Source organism: Vombatus ursinus, unplaced genomic scaffold, assembly GCF_900497805.2.
Source record: "Vombatus ursinus unplaced genomic scaffold, bare-nosed wombat genome assembly UNPS02014945.1, whole genome shotgun sequence".
Taxonomy (NCBI): Eukaryota; Metazoa; Chordata; class Mammalia; order Diprotodontia; family Vombatidae; genus Vombatus; species Vombatus ursinus.
The window spans coordinates 1,709,172-1,721,048 of record NW_020954723.1 but is presented as its reverse complement, the minus strand read 5'-3'; positions in this window follow the sequence as shown (position 1 = coordinate 1,721,048).

The following is an 11,877-nucleotide window of genomic DNA, read 5'->3' as shown; positions in this document are numbered from 1 at the left end:
TAAAGGATGGATAGGAATTCAGCAGGTGAAGAGAGAGGCAATAAGGTGCCAGCTGTGAAAACTGGATTTGGAGCCAGAGTTCAAATCAGGGCTCTGCTAGTTTAACCCATGTGGCCTTGAACAAGCTCTTGAATTTCTCTGGACCTCAGTTTCCTCATCTATAAAATGGCGTGGTTGAACTAGGTGATCTCTAAGGTCCTTACTGTTCTAATTCCTATGAAAACAATTTGAGTGAGAGAGGGCACCACGCTTGAACTTGCTGGCTCAATGCTGTCTGACTCAAAATAGCTCTTTCCCCACATCAGCATGGGAACAGTCAGTACCTGGTGGTAACTTGCTCTCTTGATGAACAAAGGAGCTGCTAAACTAGATCCCTTTTCTTTTTTTTCCTCTTGTAAATTCCATATTTCTAGGAGCCTTGAGTGATTACCCCATATTGTTACCAACACCCACTGAAGGAGCAAACCTAATTCATTCTAAATGTCTGTTGCTGCCTGCACAATTTCAAGCACATTAATTCACTTGGAAAGGCAGACTTTAAAAAAAAATTTTTTTATTTAAAAAAATTTTTTTTAGTTTCAGTTCATCCCAAAGTGAGTCACAGGAAGGTAAGTTTTTGATACATTAGACAAGTGGTGTTAAACTCAAATACAATGGGAGAAGGGAGGTAGAATAAATGATACATAAGAAACTTTGAGGCCATGGATTGACTTAGAAAACCACATATTTACATTGTCTATGCTCTATAGCATTTGTATTTATTTTGTCAAATATTTCCTAATTAAATTTTAACCTGGTTCTGCCCCAGTCAGGAGTGTTAAGGGCCATAAGCTCCTTCAGCATTAGACACACAAACCAGGTACCAGATTAGTCTTAGTGACCTTACCATAGATAATAGAGCATGACTCCTGCCAATGAACCCATCTATTCACTTCTTGTCAATGAGTTCCCTGGTAGGCCTACAGCTAAGAGCTGTTGCTCACTTCCTCCCATGCCTGATATCAGCCAGGAAGCTAATTGAGAAGGATTCCTAGGTTGGAATAAGGTTGTAGGGGGAGGTCCTGGAAGACGCACTGAAGAATTCCATGATTGCTGGATGAAACTCTGCTCTCCTTCCTAGAGCATTTTGTTTGCATATCGTTTACCCCAAAACCCCTTACTTTGGATTGTGCTTTTCTGTGGATGTATTCAATTGCTTACTCCTAGAAGACTGTAAACTTCTTGAGGACAGGGGCTATGTCATTTCTCATTTATCTGGCACTTTGGCATAGTGCCTTGTACCTATATAATCCATGACTTCCAAATCATAGGGAAGCAAATCCAGACTCACGTGGACCTGAGTTCAATCTTACAAATTTCTCAGTAGTTAAAACTCTCCTTTGGTCATAGTCACACCCAGAATCTTTAGAAAAATTAGCAACTGACTAGTATTTAGCTCTTGCCTGATCTTTCTCCTACAACAAAACCAAGGTCACTAATTAGCATTTAAACATAGAATATTTATTCAAGTCAGTAGTAAGCAGGTCAGATATCCCATCTCCTTAGTAAGAAAAGAGTTAATATACATCTCCTAAGGGGGGATTGCTTATTAGACCCATCTCCACTCCCACCCCCAGACTGGTGTAGTCTCAGTCTGCAAATATTCATGACATCAATAGAGAAGTCTAGGAAGGCCCAGCAGCCTGAATACATGACACCTGGAGGTTCTGTTTTTGCATCTGCCCACTACCATAACTGTGCTTGCTGGTCTCTGTCTCAACCATCACTGCCCTCTAGTGCTTCTTCCAACTGAAAGGATGTTACACACCCTGCTCTACCTTCTCTCTCTCTCTCACTGTGTTTCTCTTTCTATTTCTTTCTCTCTCTCTTTCTCTGTGGCTCTCTGTTTATCTCTCTCTCTCTCTCCCTCCCCCCATTCCCGCCACTTTTGTTTCTAAAGATAGTTCATTCGATATGGGAGGAAGGGATATATTCAGAAATGATGGTGATGTAAAATGTTTATTGAATAAATGCCTGCATGTGTGAATGAAAAGATGGCTGTAGTTTTGAAGACTGAACCCAGAATTCAAATCCTATCACTGCCACTAATTACCTCTGTGAACTTGAATAAGTTACTTAACCCCTTGACCTTCGGTGGCTTCTTCTGTACAATGAGGGGGTTGGCCTGGATGGCCTCGGAGGTCTCTTCCAGCTCTAATTTGATGATGCGATGACCCTACCCACCAAGGCCAAAGTTGGGCTAGTGCTCTGACTCCTTGCTGGGTGACATGTACCATTTTTGAAGGATGAAGGGAATTTTCCTCTCCTATTGGGAAGTGACTAAGGTTGTGCTGAAGAAGATTTGCAACTAAGAGTCAGGAGGATGGATTTGTCAAAAGGGCCGTCCAACCCTGTGGCCTTTAAGAGAAGCTAGGAGAAATGGCTTTACCTTCTTTTGGGTTTCTTTGTCTCTTTTCACCTCCCAGCAAGGAAGGTGGAAGTTTGGGATTTTTTTTTCTTCTCCTCCAGCAACACAACCATATGACTATAGGAGATGTGCTTGTCCATGCAGGCCTGAGATTGGACCTCCCTTCCCTGGATGTCTTCTTCTGCCTCTCTTTCCCATTAGCAAGCCTGAGAAATGGTTGTTTCCAGCCTTGGTAGTTATCTTATGGGTAGAGAGTGCTTGAACTCAACATTAAATCTTTGGAAGCTGGAGGAAGGAGGCTTTCCTCAACAGCATACTTCTCAGAGCAGTGACCACTGCCAGGATAACTCTTCCCATAGCTAAAGAACTAAAGAAAGCCATGCCCTGACTGACTAGCTGATCTGGACCTTCTCAGTTGCTTGGACGCTGCAGGTGGAGATGAATGCAAAATATCTGTTCTCTGGTTTCCCAGTCTTTACTTTCTAGGGAGAGAACATAAGGAGTACAAGGGACTATCAGAGATGTTTTCTGGTCTGGTTTTGTTGCTGCTGTTTTGTGTCACGTGTACTACTTGCTCTTTTGCATCTTAGGTGGGCTCTGTGCTACAGAAAGATTGAACCTAGAAGGTAAATATGCAGGCCAATTTTTCTCTAGTGCAACACTACCAATAGACTAATTGAATGTGTCTTGCTGAACCTTGCTCCCCATCAAGTTCTCCGCCACCACATTCATGTAATGTCAGTGAGCCCATATGCACCATGACTATTCTATATTCTAGCTACTACAGCAATTCTCAAACTTTCCCCTCAAGACCCCTTTACACTTCTAAAAATTATTTAGGATCCCAAAGCTGTTTAAGTGGGTTCTATCTATCCATATTTGCTGTATTAAATTAAAATTGATAAATTAAAAAATAACAATAATGAATCCATGACATGTTTATATAAATAACTTTATGAAAAATAATTCTATTTTCTAAAATGAAAAAAGAACTAGTGAGAAGAGTAGCATTATTTTACATATTTTTGCAAATCTCTTTAATGTCTGGTTTAATAGAAGACAGCTGGATTCTCATCTCTGCTTCTGCACTCAATCTGTTGCAATCTGTTGTTTTGGTTACAGGAGAAAATCCGGCCTCACACAGATAAGTAGTTGGAAAAGGGAAGGGTATTTTAATGGTCAAATAACATCTTAGTATTATTTCAAAAATAGCTTAGCCTGGAAAACTCTGCAGGCTGCATGTTGACTGAGAAAACCACACATTAACATAATCTATGTTATATTACATTTTTATTTCATTAAAAATTTCCCAATCACAGTTCTACCTGGCTCAAGACACACTCTGGAGTTTTGTGGGCTGTGAATTTGACACCTCTGCTCTTGGGGACCCCCGGGATCCTTGTACCACACTTTGAGAACTATTGCTGTTGTGTATCATCATTCATTCATCTCTTCACCTTTTAAAAACATATAAATACTGGCTCCTTCTCAACTAAATCCCTTCAAAAAGCAAGTGTAATATTTAAACTATAAATTAAAAAAAAAATAAGGTGGAGCTGAAGTAAGAAAGACTACTTTTACCTGAGTGACAAGTTTAAATAGTGGTCTTGCATCTGGTCAGAACAAACCCAGTTCAGGAGCCCCTGTATTCCCCAGAAAAGAACCAATTCTCCCCTTGTCTCCAAGGGAAATCCACCACTCCCAGGTCCCAAGAGATAGATCTAGGAAATGATTAGTAGGCGTGTCCCAGCTGACATTACTGTTGGGCTGATGCCTTAGGAAAGTGGAGATGTTTTGAGGTTGTTGAGTCATGTCCAACTCCTGGTGACCCCATTTGGGGTTTTCTTGACAAAGATACCGGGTGATTTGTCATTCCCTTCTCCAGCTCATTTTATAAACAAGGAAACAGAGGCAAACAGGGTTAAGTAACTTGCTCAGGGTCACACAGCTAGTAAATATCTAAGGTGGGATTTTAACTCAGAAAGATGAGTCTTCCTGATTCCATGCCTGGTGCTCTATCCAGGGCCAAATTCCTTACCATCAAAGGAACAGGTTTCTGCACTTTTAGAAGAGTTTTACTAATTAACTGCTTTTTAACTGGAACAATAACCTGTAGATTTTCTTTTTTATAAATTTCCTTTTAACCATGAACTTGACAAATAGAAATCAACCTAAACATTTCCATATACAAAGAACAGAAAAGATTGTATATGTTGCCATGAATATCTGTTACATTTGTTTTTTAAAAGTATATATTACATTTAACACAGCAGTACAAATACCACCCTGCTTGTCTGTGTCCTCTTTTGCATGTCCTTTTCTTCTCTTCTGTTCTCTTTTTTCTTTTGTTCTCTCTCTGTCTCTCCCCTTCTCTTCTCTTTACTCTCTTCTCCTTTCCTCTTCTCTCTCCCTTTATTTCTCTCTCCTCCCTCCTCTCTCTCTGTCTCTCCTCTCTCTTTCTCTGTGTCTCTTTGTTTCTCTCTGTCTCTCTATCTCTCCCTTCTCTCTCTGTCTCTCTCTCCCCCCTCTCTTCTTCTCTCTCCCCCTTTTCTCTCTCTCTCTCTCTCTCTCTCTCTCTCTCTCTCTCTCTCTCTCTCTCCTGCTATAGGACAACCTTGACTCGGGTCTGGCTATTCCCGTTAAGAGATTGGAATGAAATGATATATTCATAGTTCTAAAAATTAACAAAAGGAATTTTACTTAGTCATAGTAGGGAAAAGATATTCAGCTAGAATACAGAATGGATCGAATTGGGCATAATTTTCCTTCCTTTGTATTGGTCATGCTGGTCTGTAGCCAGAAGCCTAAGGGAGTTGCTGCTGAGTCCCTGTGCCTTGATTATTTGGTTCTCGGCTACCAGAAAACTGAATTAATGGCTTAGGCCCCTAAACCAGTGAAGTCTCAACAGTTATTTAAATACCATATAAGGAAAAATACTTACCCTATATGATGCAGGGTGTCAAATTATTGAATCTACCAAAGATATTTTTTCTTTCTTTTCTTTATTTTTTTTGGGAGGGGAGCAAAGTGGGGAAATCATAATCGTTAGCCTTTCCCTCTCCCCCAATCTCTCTCCATAACTCTTTTTACACCAAAGGCAGCTAGGTGACACAGTAGATAGAGCACTTGGCCTGAAGTCAAGAAGACCTGAGTTCAAATCCAGCCTCAGGTACTTACTAGCTACTTGACTTTGGGCAAGTCATTTAATTTGTTTGCCTCAGTTTCTTCAACTATAAAATGGGAATAATAATAGTACCTCAATAGGGCAGCAAGGTGGCATAATGAATAGTGCCAGGCCTGGAATCAGGAAGACTCATCTTCAATGAGTTCAAATCTGGCCTCAGATACTTACCAGCAGTGTAACCCTGGGCAAGTCATTTAACCCTATTTGCCTCAGTTCCTTATCTGTAAAAAATGAGCTGGAAAAGGAAATGGCAAACCACTCTAGTATCTTTGCCCAGAAAACCCTAAATGGGGTCACAAAGAGTCAGACACAACTGAAACGACTGAACAATAGTACCTACCTCCCAAGGCTGTTGTGAGGATCAAACGAGTTAATATTTTTAAAGCACTTAGCACAATGCCTGGCACATAACAGGTGTTTAGTAAGTGGTTGTTTCCTTCTTTTCTTCCTACCAAATACCCCCCCCAAAACCCTTCTTTAAACAAATAAATAGAATCAAGCAACATAAATCCACATAGTGTTCTTGTCTAAAAAGGTATGTTTTGTTCTGCATCTTTTTCTGCCATCTCTCCAACAAGAGATGGAAAGTGCTTCATCATCAGTCTTGGGGATTTGTGATTGGTCAATGCCTTGTTCAGAATTCTTAACTCTTTCGAAGTTGTTTCTCTTTACAATATTGTAGTCATTTTAAAATATACTTCTGTTTCTGCTTACTTTGCCCTGTATCAGTTCTTCTAAGTCTTCCTGGATTTTTCTGAATTTGGTTCTTTTGTAATTTTTTTTATGGCTCTGTAAAATTCCATTATATTCATAATTTGGTCATTCTCCAAAGGAAGGGCATCCACTTTGTTTCAAGTTCTTTGCTTCAACAAAAAGTGCTGCTATAAATATTTCTGCATATATTAATCTTTCCCTCTATCTTTGACCTCTTTGCGGTATATGGTTAATGTCTGAGTCAAAGGGTATATGCAGTTTAGTGGTTTTGGTTTCTAGCATGATAAGACCAATTCACAGAGCCACTATCAATGTGCTTATACATTGTCAGACACATTCTCTATATTAGGTTTTTTGCTTAATGGTTTAGAGGTAGGAAATAAATGCATGAGAAGATAAAAAGATAAAAAGGCAATAAAACATTTTTAAAGAAAAAGAAGTGTGTGCTTGTATTCTCATATTTCTTTTAATAATGACCATTTTCCTTTTTTTCATCTTCCCAAGCTGTTTTAATTTACCTTTTTTATTATTAGTGATTTGGAACATTTTTTTCCATATGGTTGTATTGATAGTCTTTCCTTCCTTTTTCTTTCTTTCTTTTGTTCTTTCTTTCTTTTTTCTTTCTTCCATCCTTGCTTCCCTCCTTTCTTTCTTTCCTTCTTTCATTCATTCTTCTTTATTCTTCTTCTTCTTCTATCTTCCTTCCTTCCTTCCTTTTTTCCTTCCTTCCTTCCTTTCTTTCTTTCTTTCTGTCTGTCTAGAAAATGCCTGTTTACATCCTTTGACCATTAGGGGAATTGAACAGCTCCTGTTTCTATGTATTTGTGTCCATTTTTTGTTGGCTATAGAAGGGGTCAAGGGAAGGCTTCTTTAGGACTGGAAATATCCAAGCATGTTTGTGGATAAATGGAAAGCAGCCAATGGAGAGGGAGAGATTGAAGATGCATGAATGAGAAGTGATGACTGTTTGAACTAAGTCCTAGAGGAACCTGGAGGGAATGGGATGAAGGGCACAAGTAGCCATATTAGACTTATTGAAAACTGGGGATATCTTCTTTGACTGGAAGGAAGAAGTGGAGGAGGATGATGCTGAGAAGTTTTGAAGAATGGAAGAGGGAAGCTGATGGTGGTATGTCTGATGTCTTTAATCTCAGTGAAATCAAAGGCTAAATTAAGTATGTGGGGGGCAATGTAAGAGAAGGTAGAGAGAGGAGAAAACAAAATTTTGGAATGGTCCTTCTAAGGAATGAAATATGGAGTGAATGAAGGCAGAGAAGATTGTGAAATGGCAGGGGAGTTGAGCAGGGACTGCTGGTAAATGTTTAACAACTGATTCTCTGGGTAAAGCACTTTTGCATTTAAACTGCATTAGTAGCATTTTCTCCATCGACATCTTGAGTCTAGAAATCAACAAAACAATAAATCAAGTCCTGACTTAAAGCATTTGCTGATTTCTGAGGTACAAACGCTCATGCTACCCTGGCTCCAGCTTGCCTTGCAGCTGAGGTTATGAGAACCTCACCGTCATACACCCAGGTCAACAACAGACACTTATCAAGCATTTACTACGTGACAGGTACTGTGCACTGTGCATTGGGGGCAGGAAAAAAAAAGGCAAAAGCAGTTCCTGTTCTCAAGGAGCTCTTTTGATCTTTCCTTCAAATCAGATTGCAATGGTCCAGCCTTAGAAATTGCCTTCCTTCTCTCTAGCCTTGGGTTTCCAGGATCCCTCTCCCCAATTTTGCCATTGTAATTCTCCTGTGCTCCTTTAAGTGCAGTGAGGTCTGCAAGAAATTATAACCTTAATTAAAATTACTTTAGATTATGCATGTCATCAACTGTAAACACTTGGTCTCTTTTAGAATTTACTTGACAAGAATTGTCAATACCAGGATGACAATATTGTAATTAAACTGATTTAGAGCTTCCATTTCAAGATGAGGTAGAACAAGGATGATTTTTAAGGGGATGTAGAAAATAGCTCTAGAAAGAAGAAAATATTTTTTTTTCCAGAACACCGTGGCAATTTTTTTAAAAAAAAAGCAGGAAAACAAACAAGGCAATTTACAATACTCAGTGGACTGACTCACCATTTAATACACGCATTCTGTCAAGACTTGGGGGCCCTAAGGGACCTCATTAAGGTACATTTTTAAGATTTTTTTAGGATAGCATGGAATGTAATTTATCAGTCCATTTTAATCCAGCCTCAGACACTTATTAGCTACGTAATACAAAGCAAGTCACCTCTGCCTGCCTCAGTTTCTTCAATTGTAAAATGGGAATAATAATATCACTTACCTCACAGGGTTGTTGTGAGGATCAAATGAGATAATATTTGTAAAGTGCCTGGTATATAACAGGTGCTAAATAAATGCTTGTTCCCTTTCCTTCCCCATCTCTTCTTATAAGAGAGAGTTCTCTGGGTTGGGGGTAGAGGAGAGGTGGGATAGAGAAAGAAATCTAAGTGTTTAAATAAAAACAAAAAAAATCAATACAATTTTTTTTCTTAAGAGAAGGCTATTATAGTAATCCATTTGAGTTATGATGAGGGCCTGAACTAGAGCAGTAGCCACGCAAGTGAAGAGAAGGGGACATGTATGGGAGGTGCCATCACAGTAGAAATGACAAGATTTGGCAACTGATTGAATATGTGGGGTGAGTGGGAGGGAGGAGTTGAGAGTGATACCTACGTTGCAAGCCTGGATGAGTGGGAAGATGGTGGTACCCTCAATAATAATAGAAAAATTTGAAAGAGGGGAAGGGGAAGGAAAATAATGAGTTCTGTTTTGGATATTTTGAGTTTGAGATGCTGTAAGGGACATGCAATTCAAGAGCTTGGGAGAGAGACAAGGGATAGATAGATAGATAAAAATATAGATATATGCACACACATATACATATATGTATGTATATATGTCTACATATATACAAATATGCACATATATAAACATACATGCATACATATATACATATATATATATATATAACTGTAAGTCACATGTAGAGAAATGATCGCTGCTCCTATAACAACAAATGAGATCACCAAGAAGGATAGTCTACCTGAGACAGAACAATCTTACCCAAATAGTCTGCTCTTAGCAGTCTCTGGGATTGCAAGTACTGGAATCAGTACTTGGGGCACATTGAGTTGTCAGCCTATGACTCAGAAAGGGCTCTCCTGTAGAGGGATCTCCCCATTAAAAATTTATGCCTTTTGTTTCCTTGACCGATCTCTCTCCTCTCACCTCCCTCCTTTTCTCTTCCAGATGTCTCCCAGCCAATCCTCAGTCATGTCTCCCTACCTAAACTCAGTGTCACAGGGCTATCCTTCAGGGCTGTGCCAAACCCATCTGGGATTAGATTACTGAAGGAAAAAAGAAGTGGACCCAGGGCAGAACCTTGGGGAATGGAGAAAGGTCTAGCAAAGGAGATTGAAAAACAGGTAGGAAGACCAAGAGAAAGCAGTGTCATAAAATCTAGAGAGGGGAGATTATCCAGGAGAGGAAGGTGATCAGTGTCAAATGCTGAAGAGAGGTAAAAAAAGTGAGGACTGGGAAAAGGTCATAAGATTTGGCAGTTAGAAGATCATTGGTCACTTTGGAGAGGTTTTAAACCAGACTGCAGAGGGTTAAGAACAGAGTGAGAGGAGTGGAAATGTAGGCACTGAATGTAAATGGTTTTCTCAAGGAGTTTAGCTGAGGATAGGAGAGGGTGGTGGCTAGTGCAGATGGTCAGATCAAATTAGGGTTGTTTTTTTTATGGATAGTGATACAAGAAAATGCTTGTATGAAGCAGGCAAATAGCCAGTAAGAGAGAGACTGAAGATCTGAGAGAAATTAGGGATGATAGTATGGGCAATCTTCTGGAGAAGGCCAATGGATGGGAGGTATGGGATCGAGGATGCAGTTAGAGGGGTTGGACTTGGTAATGTGTACAGGAGTAAAGGAGCATCTTCACTTGATGCAGAAAGGAAGGAGGACATAGCAGGGGAAGATGCTTGAATGATACGAGGTTAGGAGGGAAGGAAGAAGAGAGAGTTTTTAGCAAATGGCCCCAATTTTTTTCAATGACACAAGAGTCAAGGCCATGAGTAGAAAAGGTGGTGGGAAGGAGTACCAAGGGAGGCTTGAGAATTGATGAGAAGTTTTTAAACAGTTTCTGTGGAGAGTGGGATAGTGAATTGATTGGGGAAAAGTAGAATGATTGCCTTGCTGCCATGAGGGCCCAGTTGAGATAACAGAAATCTTTAGTAGACATAATCAACATGGTTTTGTTATTTTCTCCAGATCAATTCAGAAGCATGAGGATAGGAGCAAAGAAAATAGATGATGGGAATAATGCAGGGTTCAGGTTTGTCAAGGCATGATCAGCAAAGGATTCAAGAGGAGAGAGTAGTATAAAATTGAACTGGTTCACCAGGGGATTGAGATAGGAAAAGGAGGCAAGCTTAGCCAAGGAGGGAGCGATAGCCTGGGAAAGACCTACTGAGTAGAGAGAATGAAGTTCACAGTGAAGATAAAGAATGGGGTCAGGGATCATAAGATACAGGGAAAGATGGGGCAATAAGAGATTCTGACAAGATAGAAACAATTTCAGAGTTCATAAACATGAAAATGAAACACGTATTAGGTGATGGAAAGATCAAGAGTAAGACTGTTTCTGTGTTTGTCTTAGGTGCAGTGGAGAAGTAGGTCATGAGCACTGAGCATTTTAAGGAACTGGAAAGTTAGGGTACTTGAGGGAACAATAAAATGTAAGTTGAAGCTTCCTAGTATGAGAAGAGGAGTTGGAGTGGAAAGAAAGACCATCAGCCAAGCACTGAAATTATTGAGGAAAAAAAGAAAATGTCTTGATTTCTGTTATTTGGAAAGTTGCAAATAGGTGTTTCTTTTCCTTTCCTCTTCTATGTACCTGGCTTGGGCAGGTAGGTGGCACAGTGGATAGAGTGCTGGGCCTGAAGTCAGGAAGACTCCTCTTCTGAGTTCAGATATGGCCTCAGACACCGACTAGTTGTGTGATCCTGGGCAAGTCACTTAACCCTGCCTGCCTCAGTTTCCTCATCTGTAAAATGAGTTGGAGAAGGAAATGGCAGACCACTCCAATATCTTTGTTAAGAAAACCCCCAAATGGGAACACAAAGAGCTGGATGTGACTGAAATGACTGAACAGCAACAAAATACCTGGGTTTTTGTTTTTTTTTTGCAGTCTTATCAACATGCTCCTGCTTGCTACACAATGCCCTGACCGCCATCTCCCACCTTCAACATGGTCCATGGCTACTTCATCTTGTACTGCCCTAATGACATAAGTCTCCTACTCTACTAGTCCAGAGGGACTGCACACACAGCATTATAAGGTTTTCATTCTTTTCCGCTGGCTTTTCTTTGAATTTCAATACTGCTGCCTTCAGTGTTGCTAAGCTACAGCTGAATCTGTCCTTGTCTTGTACCAGTTTGTATTTCTATTCAACTCAATAAACCTTTATTAAGTACCTACTGTGTGCAAGGGACTGGGATTTAGGAATTGGGGAGTGGTCAGACCAGATAGCTTCTTAGATTGCTTTAAGTTC